Source organism: Giraffa tippelskirchi, chromosome X, assembly GCF_054371585.1.
Source record: "Giraffa tippelskirchi isolate mGirTip1 chromosome X, T2T-mGirTip1v1.2.pri, whole genome shotgun sequence".
NCBI classification, from domain to species: domain Eukaryota; kingdom Metazoa; phylum Chordata; class Mammalia; order Artiodactyla; family Giraffidae; genus Giraffa; species Giraffa tippelskirchi.
In genome coordinates, this window is record NC_137289.1 from 116,619,517 (window position 1) to 116,632,072 (window position 12,556).

Here is a 12,556-nt window from a genome sequence, read left to right on the forward strand (position 1 = left end):
AGTTCTGGAAATCTTATATCAGTTTCACTGAGCTGAAGTCAAGGTGTCACCAGAGTCATGCTCCCTCCACAGTCTCTGATGCATAACCTGTTCCTTGCCTCTTCCAGCTTCTGATGGTTGCCAGTATTCCTTGTCATGTGTCTGCATAACTCTAGTTGTTACCTCCTCCATAGTTGCCTGACCTCCTCTTTTGTATCTGTCCAATTTTCCTCTGCCTCTCTCTCGTAAGTTTACATGTGATTTCATTTGGGGCTCACCCAGACAATCAGGATAGCTCATCTCAAGATCCCTACCTTAACCACATCTGCAAAGATATTTTTCCCCCTACATAAAGTAGCATTACAGGTTCCTGGGATTAGAATGTGGATATCTTTTGGAACTGAGTGTGGGAAGGCAGGTGGAGTGGTGTTAAGGCATGTTCCAGAGGAAGCAATTACTCTTGAGGTAGAGGTAGGTAGAGGCAGGATAAAACACCTTTGTGCCTGTGTGCATCCTAATGAATGCAGCTCAGCACCAGGTCATATGGATTTGGTCACTCTGCAGTAAGCAGTCTTTGCAAACACATGCAGTAGCCTTAGACAGACACCAGTTGTTCGTAAAGAACTTTGGAATTCAAAGAAGTTGAATTCAAATTACTGTTAAGTACAGACACAGAAAATATGGTGAGAAAAGCTGATTTCAGAATTCCTAATTGATATTTATTATGAACTTCAGGCACCAGAGAATTTTCTTCATGATTAGTGGGCACTAAAACATCTAATGCAGTATTTTCTCAGTGTTTCTGCTAGCTTCTTCCTCTCACCTTACCTCAGTTTTTCAACTTCCTAGATGTCTGTTTGGGAATCACAATTAGGTATTTCTTGTTGTTGTTCAGTCTCTAAGTTGTGTCCAACTCGTTACAACCCCATGAACTGAAGCACACCAGGCTTCCCTGCCCATCACTATCTCCTGGAGTTTGCTAAAAATCATGTCCATTGAGTCAGTGATGCCATCCAACCATCTCATCCTCTGCTGCCCCCTTCTTTTGCTCTCAATTTTTCCCAGCATCGGGGTCTTTTCCAATGAATCAGCTCTTCGCATCAGGTGGCCAAAGTACTGGAGCTTCAGCTTCATTGTCAGTCCTTCCAATGAATCTGCAGTGTTGATTTCCTTTAGAATTGACTGGTTTGATCTCCTTGCAGTCCAAGGGACTCTCAAGAGTCTTCTCCAACACCACAGTTCAGAAACATCAATTCTTTTGCACTCAGCCTTCTTTATGGTCCAGCTCTCACATCCATGCATAACTACTGGAAAAACCATAGCTTTGACTATACAGACCTTTGTCAACAAAGTGGTGTCTCTACTTGTGAATACACTCTCTAGGTTTGGCATAACTATTCTTCCAAGGAGCAAGCATCTTTTAATTTCATAGCTGCAGTCACCATCCGCATTGATTTGGGAGCCCAAGAAAATGAAATCTGACACTGTTTTGACATTTTCCCCATCTATTTGCCGTGAAAGGAGAGAACCGGATGCCATGATCTTTATTTTTTGAATGCTGATATTTAAGCTAGCTTTTTCACTCTCTTCTTTCACCTTCATCAAGAGGCCCTTTAGTTCCTCTTCACTTTCTGCCATTAGATTGGTATCATCTGCATACCTGAGGTTGTTGATATTTCTTCCAGCAATCTTAATTCCAGCTTGTGCTTCATTCAGCCCGGCATTTCACATGATGTACTCTGCATAGAAGTTAAATAAGCAGGGTGACAATATACAGCCTTGACGTACTCCTTTCCCAATTTTGAACCAGTCCATTGTTCCGTGTGTGTCCACTTTACCTGCCTCTTGGGAAATCTGTATGCAGGTCAAGAAGCAACAGTTAGAACCAGACAGGGACAACAGACTGGTTCCAAATTGGGAAAGGAGTACGTCAAGGCTGTATATTGTCACCCTGCTTATTTAACTTATATACAGAGTACATCATGCCAAATGCTGGGCTGGATGAAGCACAAGCTGGAATCAAGATTGCCAGGAGGAACATCAATAATGTCAGATATGCAGATGACACCACCCTTATGGCAGAAAGTGAAGAAGAACTAAAGAGCCTCTTGATGCAAGTGAAAGAGAAGAGTGAAAGTTCAGTTCAATTCAGTTGCTCAGTCATGTCCAACTCTTTGTGACTCCATGGACTGCAGCACACCAGGCCTCCCTGTCCATCACCAACTCCCAGAGTTTACTCAAACTCATGTCCATTGAGTCAGTGATGCCATCCAACCATCTCATCCTCTGTTGTCCTCTTCTCCTCCTGCCTTCAATCTCAACATTCAAAAAACTAAGATCATGGCATCTGGTCCCATCACTTCATGGCAAATAGATGGGGAAACAATGGAAACAGTGACAGACTTTATTTTCTTGGGCTCCAAAATCACTGAAGATGGTGACTGCAGCCATGAAATTAAAAGATGCTTGCTTCTTGGAAGAAAAGCTATGACCAACCTAGACAGCATATTAAAAAGCAGAGATATTGCTGACAAAGGTCCATCTAGTCAAAGCTATGGTTTTTCCAGTAATCATGTATGGATTTGAGAGTTGGACTATAAAGAAGGCTGAGCACCGAAGAATTGATGCTTTTGAACTGTGATGTTGGAGAAGACTCTTGAGAGTCCCTTGGACTGCAAGGAGATCAAACCAGTCCATCCTAAAGGAAATCAGTCCTGAATATTCATTGGAAGGACTGATGCTGAAGCTGAAGCTCCAATACTTTGGCCACTTGATGTGAAGAACTGACTCATTGGAAAAGACCCTGATGCTGGAAAAGATTGAAGGTTGGAGGAGAAGGGGATGACAGAGGATGAGATGGTTGGATGGCATCACTGACTCAATGAACATGAGTTTGAGCAGTCTCCAGAAGTTAGTGATTGACAGGGAAGCCTGGCATGCTGCAGTCCATGGGGTCGCAAAGAGTCAGACATGACTGAGTGACTGAACTGAACTGATTGTTCCATGTCTGGTTCTAACCGTTGCTTCTTGTCCTGCATTTAGGTTTCTCAGGAGGTAGATAGTCTAGTATTCCCATCTCTTTAAGAATATTCCACAGTTTGTTGTGAACCACACAGTCAAAAACTTTAGCATAGTCAATGAAGCAGAAGTAGAGGGGGGTTTTTTTGGCATTCCCTTGCTTTTTCTATGATCTAGCATAAGGTGGCAATTTGATCTCTGGTTCCTCTGCCTTTTCTAAATCCAGCTTGTACATCTAGAAGTTCTCAGTTCATGTACTGGTGAAGCCTAGCTTGAAGAATTTTGAGCATAATCTTGCTGGCGTGTGAAATGAGCACAATTGTGCGGTAATTTGAACATTATTTGGCATTGTCTTTCTTTGAGACTGGAATGAAAACTGACATTTTCCAGTCCTGTGGCCACTGCTGAGTTTTCCAAATTTGCTGGCATAATGAGTGCAGCACTTTAACAGTATCATCTTTTACAATTTGAAATAGCTCAGCTGGAATTCCATCACCTCCACTAGCTTTGTTTGTAGTAATGCTTCCTAAGACCCACTTGACTTTACACTCCAGGATGTCTGGCTCTAGGTGAGTGACCACATCATTGTGGTTAACTGGGTCATTAAGAGCCTTTTTGTACAGTTCTTCTGTGGTATAAGATATTAATATAATCTCTTCCCGATAGGGAATATTCAGATCTGATTTTTTTCTTGGATTGTCTATTTAAATTCAAATCCATTAGATAATTTCAACTAATTTTTCAACTTTATTCTGTGCAGCTTAAATATGAATTTCTCCAATTGAAAAAATACAATTAGAATAAGAAAATTAAATGTAAGGCACACATAACCTTTTTATTTAAATTTTGTATATACTACTCTGCAATGTTCAGTTGCAAATTTCTGAGAAGGAAAAGAAATTCATTTCCTTAATGAAATAAAATGTCCTATTTAAGCAAAATAATTTTTTTCAGTTCTTCTATTCAAAGGAACATATTCAGTTAAAGAATGATAGGGAGTGATGAAATTATTTTGGATGAAAAACAAACCCAACCCTGTTAGAGATGCTACTTCAAGAATAATATATAATCTTTATTATTCTGTTGATAGGTAGTTATGACAATATATAAGCACTGTTTTGAGTTGATAAGAGTATTCTATCAGTTCCAGAATATATAAATTATATCATGTAGTTTCTAGATTTAATGCATGTATAAATAAAAAACAGATCAAAGCAAGACTCATTTTTCATAAGGAAATGAAAGGGATGAAGAAATAATGGTGAGCAAAACATGCTTTGCTCAACCCTGCAGTAAAGGATTGCACTACATTGGAAACAATTCTGTTAGTTTTTAAACCTGTTGATTGGTGAGCTATTTTTGCTATTGTTTCCCTTGGAGATGCATCGGGTATGCACACACATAATCCAGTACATTTCTCATATGCAGAAACACTTAAAATTGAGTAAAAACAAACAGCCTTCTAATCTCATGACATTTGGAAAACAGCATGTGGAAAAGAAATTAGAGTATGGATTTGTCAATAAAATAAAATGACAGAAGTGGATTCCCTCTATTCTTCTGCAGCTTGTGGGAGATCTAAATTAAGAAGATGGTAAAGAAGGTAAAATGAATCAACCATAAACACAACAACTAATTTCAAAAGCATTTTCATCCTTAAATGTGCCAGTGATTCATTTATCCATCAATTCTTTCAACATTTTTCCATAAGTTGTAAATTCTGAAAGTTTGCCTTTGAGACAAGTTACTGACAATGAGCTCGATCTCTTTCAATTTAGGAAAATCAAGTCTCAAAGTGCTTGTACTTATGACTTTGCATTTTGAAAGATAGCAAGTGGTTAAAAGAAATGAAACCTCACCTCGATGGTAATGGAGGGAGAAGCCTCTGAGGCAACAACACTAATAATAAGTTTTGAAAGCAGTTCTAACCCACAAAGTCAAGCAATGACCCTGTAGGATTGATTTTACTTCAGTGAGGGTGTATTAATGTGTCATTTCTTTTGGTTTCAGAAATAAATTTATTTCATTATAAAAACAAAACAGTGAAGTGAACTCTAGCTTTAAATTACTAAATTATTTCATACTTATCTATTTTTTATGAAATATTGTTTAGAATTAGATACTTGGGGGCTATTTTAATGTGTCAGGTTAATTTTATGCAGCTCTTAACAGTGTAGCTTCTAGTAGCTGAATGCATTATTTTAATATATTATTGTACAAAAATGCACCTTATGATGAGAGGGCATGTTTGTAAATTCCACTTTCAAAGTTGACATTAAAACTTTATTTAACTTTCTCATAATAAGAACAGAGTTGATCATTTTGCTCTTTGTGGAAAATAAATCATTTCTATATTCATGAATACTAACTGTAAAAGAGAAAACAACAAAAGATGGTAGCACATGAGTTTATGTCTTTAGACAGTAGATATATTCCACCAAGTTCTCCAGGAAACACTCTTTTCTTATTAAGTTGTTTTATAGAATGGAGGTGGCTGCGTTCAAAATTGATTAACTTTAATGAGACAATCCGGAGAAGGCAATGGCACCCCACTCCAGTACTCTTGCTTGGAAAATCCCATGAACGGAGGAGCCTGGTGGGCTGCAGTCCATGGGGTCGCTAAGAGTCGGACATGACTGAGCGACTTCACTTTCACTTTTCACTTTCATGCATTGGAGGAAATGGCAACCCACTCCAGTGTTCTTGCCTGGAGAATCCCAGGGACAGTGGAGCCTGGTGGGCTGCCGTCTGTGGGGTCACACAGAGTCGGACACGACTGAAGTGACTTAGCAGCAGCAGCAGCAATGAGACAATCAAGATAAAAGTCAGGTTTATGGCCTGCTGGGACTTAACAGTTTTGAGAATACCTATTTTTACCTCCAGTAGAGAAGGAAATGGCAACCCACTCTAGTATTCTTGCCTGGGAAATTCCATGGACAGATGAGCCTGGTGGGCTATGGTCCATGGGGTGGAAAGAGTCAGACAAAACTTAGCGACCAAACCGCCACCACCACCTCCTTCCCCATTACTCACTGACTCATTCTCAAACTTTCCTGTGTCCTAACAATTTCAACAAATGGGGCTTATCCTTGTCATTTCTATTTTTATCTTACACATTTTGAAATTTTATAAAGCAGGATTTTCACCACATATTTTCCATAGTTGCTGCTGTCTGTGATACTCTTATCTGTGATGAGCAGGTTTCCTATATTAAGTTGCTTATTAATATCATGCCTCTTGTAAATTTAATTGATTGCCTATGCCAAATAAATTTTGTAAGTTTGAAATTCTGGGCTAAATGGGACTGCAGTGACATGAATTACTCAACCTACTATATGTGGGGCCTACAATTGTTGTTGATTTTTTAACCAGCAAGTTTAGTGACAGTTGCAAGCATGTCATCTTAAAATGGTATAGGAAACATTAAGGATAAATGTATAACTCTTCTTCATACGATAAAACGTAGGACTGGCCCTTAGAATATAACTGGAAGAGCAAGGAAAAAAATGCACAACAGTAACGCCTTTAGGATCATTTCACACATAAAATTTTATATTAAATACATTATTTTATCAACTCAACTAATTTTGTATACAAAAACAAAGATATATATATATATTATTCTCCTAATTCAGATTTTATGCTGTTGTTCCCTGTTAAATTTCAAGAAGTAAAATACCAATTGATCTAGACTGAAAAAACGATCCTGTGTACACTGTATGCTACAGGGAGTTTCTTCACCAAAGCACAGAAGAAAATTGATATTCTGAAAAAATAGAGGCACATCTTAGGCAATGTCGTTCAACATAGGTGTCAATGCACTAACGACTGGACAGAAGAAACTGCTAAAACCTATATAGCCTTTTTATTGTATTGCAGAGTAAAAAGGAAGGACCTATGTTCTCCACTTGATGTATTCTCTTCTTTTCTAATGGCACTGAAGTGTAATAGAATAGCTATTGTTGGGCTATTTTCTGCCTGTAATAGAATCTTTGATTTATAAAGGCGCTGAATCATGCATTAGTCTTATTTCTCAGTATACACACAGGAGCCATTTCAACCAGAACTGAAGGGCTACAGCCATGATAGAATAGAGCAGCTGTTTAACATCACTCAATATAACCATGCATATGAAAGAGCAGCAAGGATTTCACTTTATTGATTTAATTTCAGAACATTTGCACATTACAATGGCAATCATACCAAGACATTTTCATTTTATGGGACACCACTGGTCCAAGTTTAATGAGATTCTATCAACAATAGAATTTACGGGTCATACAATTTCAGAGTTAGAAAATTCTTTAGAGAATCTATTCCCTTCCCCCTCAACTTATATATTAAGAAACCAAAGCCTGAAACAGGTTAAATGCTTTGACCAAGATCACATGGCTTGTAAATAGCTCTGACTAGAGCCCAATTCTGAGCCCTTTGATTTTTTACATAGCATGATTATTGAAGAGAAAAATATTATATAATTCAGTTCTTATGTTCCACACAATATCTGATGTTCAAAATATATGTTAGTAATTATGTGGCATGAACTAGAATGAATGGGAATCAATGGCATTTGTCTTACTGGAAATTCCTATAGATTTTCTAAGTTTGAATACTTGACTACATCAAGAAATCCAATATAGAGAAAGTGGATTCAAGGAGGGACATGGGAAACATTTGTTCTGTGTAACATCTCTTTAATTTTCTCAATTTCCTGGGTCCTTATTTTTCTAGTATTCTAATCTTACACAATATTAGTTAGGTTCATCAACTTCCTAAAATCTGATGGCGAATAAGAAACATTTTTTAAAAGGTAAAATGTGGTTGAAGAAACTGTAGCAGAATAAAACCACTAGCCAAGTACTTATATTTTTCAAAGCATCCCATAACGTGTGACATAACCGACAGTAGCTAAGATCAAGAGAAAGGGGTGGACTTTATTTTAACTTAATTATTCATTTCAGTTAAAGACTATCTATGCTCAGCTTTGACATTAATGCTAGAGGCACCAACCACATATCCCTTTTAGCTGCTATGAATGAAAAACCCTGGTTTCCTAGAACCCAAGCTAGGTGTACTGTAAGCGCCTGGCAAGTCAGGAAATACCAAAACACAGAGAAAAGGTTAAATGACTGAAAGTACTTAACAACAAATAATTCCCCCAAATGTTGAGTCCTTTAATGTGACTGGTAGATGACTGAGGTAAGTAAGGGGTTATAAAATGTAACTGGAAACCAATTTAAAAAATAGAGGAAGTCCCAGAAAGTGAAAGAAGAGAGAAAGCAAAGCTAGATCAGGGAAAATGAGAGAAGCCTCCCACAATTTAACATTTTAAATATAGAAAACAGTGTTACCACACTGCGTCCATATAAACCATAAATGTTCATTATTAAAACATTGTTTATAACAAATTGAACAATACATTAATATACATCAGTGGGTAAGTGACTAAATTAATAACTTCACATCAGTACTTTGAAATACCACAGTTCTATTATACTGAATATGGCAGATTCAGATATATTGACTCGAAAGGACGTCCTTGACATAGAATTTTTTTAAAAACATGCCTGATAATATGTGTTTTATCATACTAATGTCATAAAAATCTATTTTTTAAATCCCTAACCATATAAGGATATATTTGGGGTTTTTTTGGTCAAAGTGAAAGTCACTCAGTGTTGTCCAACTGTTTGTGACCCCATGGACTATACAGTCCATGGATTTCTCCAGGCTAGAATACTGGAATGGGTAGCCATTCCCTTCTTCAGGGGATCTTCCCAACCCAGGGATCAAACCCAGGTCTCCTGCATTGCAGGCGAGGATTCTTTACCAGCTGAGCCACTAGGGAAGCCCGCAAGTGAAAATCGCTCAGTCGTGTTCAATTCTCTGCGACCCCATGGACTGTACAGGCCATAGAATTCTCCAGGCCAGAATACTGGAGTCGGTAGTCTTTCTTTTCTCCAGGGGATCTTCCCAACCCAGAGATTGAACCCAGGTCTCCTGCATTGCAAATGGATTCTTTACCAGCTGAGCCACAAGGGAAGGCTTTTTTTACCCATACATAAAAAAGGAAAAGGATGAAGGAAAACAGATTCCAAACAATGGCTACACCACAGGGGTGAAATTAGAGTGTGGTGGATAGGGATATCACTCATTTCATTTTAGGCCCTTTGATAGTATTGCTATGATACACATCATTTATTCAGTTAAGTGATTAGGTTTTTTAAAACTGAGATTCAAAATACTGAGTTTCCAGAAAAACAACTAGTTCCTTATAAAGAGTCAAATAAAACACTTGGCAGCTCCTATATAGACTATGAAAATGCAAATACTTAACAAAGTTATATACATAGATATATGGCCAAGAATAAGGAACAATAGATTGAAAATCAATGGTATCCCGTAGAAGTCAATCTTCTTAAACTTCAGTTCTCTCTCTGGTCTTTACAATTGTGCTCTTCAGGAAGATTTAAAAAAGATTCTTTTAATGGGGGCTCTGTAAAATGCAGGACAAAATTTGAGCAAAGGGATTTATGACTCTCTTTTGAGATCCCTTTAGCCAAAAGCCAAGATAGAGTATTTGACAAAACAGGGATGAAACCACAAAATTGCATGATATTATTCTTTTTCCTAAGAGAAGATCAGTATGAACTGGCCTGACTGAAACCAGTTATTATTAAGAAGATTTAAGTGGACTTTGAACAAGGCACCTCCAGACTTCACATTGAATAATCCAAGGAATTGATTTCATATTGTCAAATCCAATAGATATTATGCTGGATTTTAATACTCTGGCAGCAATTATCACCTTTCTTTGGCTATACTATCAACTACCTTCAATTTCATGGTATCATTCTCCTTTCCTTCTCTTTCTCATCCTAACTCTGACTGTTCCTTTTTGAAGTCTGTAATTAACTTTTCCCCATTTCTGGCCTTATCTTTCATATACTACAGACTAGCAAATCATCGCTCAGTTCATTTTACACACAGTGCCTGAGTGATTTCATCCACTCCTTTCTTCATTTTAATGACCATATAAATACCAATGGCTCTTGGTTCTAATCTCATCTCAGAGTTTCAAACTTATATATCCAACTGTTTTTTGTACACATTCACTTGGATATTCAAGAAAAACAAACTAATGGTGTTATTTTACTTTCCCGTATAGCCCTAAGACCTGCACCACTTCCTGTATTCCAGACAATATCTAGAGATATTTTTGGTTGTCACAACTGGGGAAGAGAATGCTACTGCCCTCTATTTGGTTGAGGCCAGGGATTCCACAAAACATCCTACAATACATTCCAGAACAAAAAACTCTCTGACTAAAATGTCATTGGTACCTGAACTGAGAGACCCTGATCTATAGTTTTGCATTCTAATTGGGAGACTTTTAAGAAATATGTACAGATTTAGAACCAGTGTATAGCCACTAAGAGCATAACCCAATATTATTCTCATATGACTAATATTTGAATCACAAGGATAATTTATTTTGGATCAGTATTGATCCACGAATAAAACCTGGGCCCCCAGTAGTGGACATACAATAAGATAACTTTCAGTGAGTCATAATATTATAAAACCCCCTTCCCTGGAAGTCAGCCAGAACCTATGACTTGCTCCTAGCCAACAGAATATAGCAAAGATGAAAGGATAGTCATTCCCCCTGATCATAAGACTGCCTCTTAGTACACTGGAGCAAAAGAGAGTCTCCTGGCCCCCAGAAAAGTAAGCTGCTATGTTTTAAGTGTGCCATTTAACAAGGAACTCTGGGGGCCTCTAGGAACTGAGTGTGACCTCCAGTCAACAGTCTTCAAGAAAACAGAAACTTCAGTCCTACAATCACAAGGAACTACAAGGAACTGAATTCTTCAAACAAAAACATGAGTTTGGAAGAGGATGCCAAGCTCCAGACAAGGAGACAGGCCACCTGATACCTTGATTCCAACCTTCTATGAAGATGAGCAGAGAACCCAAATAAGCTGTGCCCGGACTCCTGACCCACAAAGATAATAAACGTAGGTTGTTTTAAGCGGTTACATATATGCTATTATATTGTGCAAGAGTAGAAAGCTAACACAAGTGTCATTAGGGAAAAAAGGAAAAAAAAAAAAGAAGCAGAGCAAGAGTGAACATAAATTTCTTAAGACAGTATGACATTTTTTAAGTTTTCCTTTACATTTTCTTGCTTTCCTTTCTAGACAAAAATTGATTTCCACCTAATTTCTTCTTTGAATTGGGGAGATTAGATTAATATACATACCAATCTAATATATATACCTTAAGAGGTCAAATTGCCAACATCCGTTGGATCATCAGAAAAAGCGAGAGAGTTCCAGAAAAACATCTACTTCTGCTTTATTGATGATACCAAAGCCTTTGACTGTGTGGATCACAACAAACTGTAGAAAATTCTTCAAGACACGGGAATACCAGGCCACCTGTCCTGCCTCCTGAGAAATCTGTGTGCAAGAGAAGAAGCAACAGTTAGAACTGGACATGTAACAACAGACTGGTTCCAAATTGGGAGAAGAGTACGTCAAGACTGTATATTGTCACCCTGCTTGTTTAACTTATAGGCAGAGTACATCATGCAGAGTACAGCGAAATGCCGGGCTGGATGAAACACAAGCTGGAATCAAGATTGCGGGGAGAAATATCAATAACCTCAGATATGCAGATGACACCACCCTTATGGTAGAAAGTGAAGAAGAACTAAAGAGCCTCTTGATGAAAGTGAAAGAGGAGAGTGAAAAAATTGGCTTAAAGCTCAACATTCAGAAAACTAAGATCATGGCATCTGGTCCCATCACTTCATGGCAAATAAAAAGAGAAACAATGGAAACAGTGAGAGACTTTATTTTTGGGGGCTCCTAAATCACTGCAGATGGTGGTTGCAGCCATGAAATTATTTTTTTTTAATTTATTTATTTTAGTTGGGGGCTAATTACTTTACAATATTGTAGTGGTTTTTGCCATACACTGACATGAATCAGCCATGGGTTTACATGTGTTCCCCATCCTGAAACCCCCTCCCACCTCCCTCCCAATCCCATCCCTCTGGGTCATCCCATTGCCCCAGCCCTGAGCATTTGTCTCATACATCGAACCTGGAATGGTGTTCTGCTTCATATATAATAATATACATGTTTCAATGCTGTTCTCTCAGAACGTCCCACCCTCACCTTCTCCCTCAAAGTCCATAAGACTGTTCTATGCATCTGTGTCTCTTATTCTGTCTCGCATATAGGGTTATCATTACCATCTTTCAAATTCCATATATATGCATTAGTATACTGTATTGGTGTTTTCTTTCTGGCTTACTTCACTCTGTATAATGGGCTCCAGTTTCATCCATCTCAATAGAACTGATCCAAATGTATTCTTTTTAATGGCTGAGTAATATTCAATTGTGTATATGTACTACAGCTTCCTTATCCATTCATCTGCTGATGGACATCTAGGTTGCTTCCATGTCCTGGCTATTATAAACAGTGCTGCGATGAACATTGGGGTACACGTGTCTCTTTCAATTCTGGTTTCCTCAGTGTGTATG

At 38.0% G+C, this 12,556-nt stretch overlaps 1 long non-coding RNA gene across 1 annotated transcript in view; it reads right to left on the reverse strand.

The window, feature by feature from the left end:
• Nucleotides 1-7,130: 7,130 nt before the first annotated feature.
• Nucleotides 7,131-12,556, reverse strand: part of LOC145537034 (uncharacterized) — a 92,789-nt gene continuing 87,363 nt past the window's right edge. Inside the window, exons 3-4 of the long non-coding RNA XR_014076140.1 lie at nt 11,281-11,462; nt 7,131-9,493 (exon numbers count right to left, since the gene is read on the reverse strand). This is a non-coding gene — a long non-coding RNA (uncharacterized LOC145537034). The remainder of the gene's footprint in view (nt 9,494-11,280; nt 11,463-12,556) is intronic.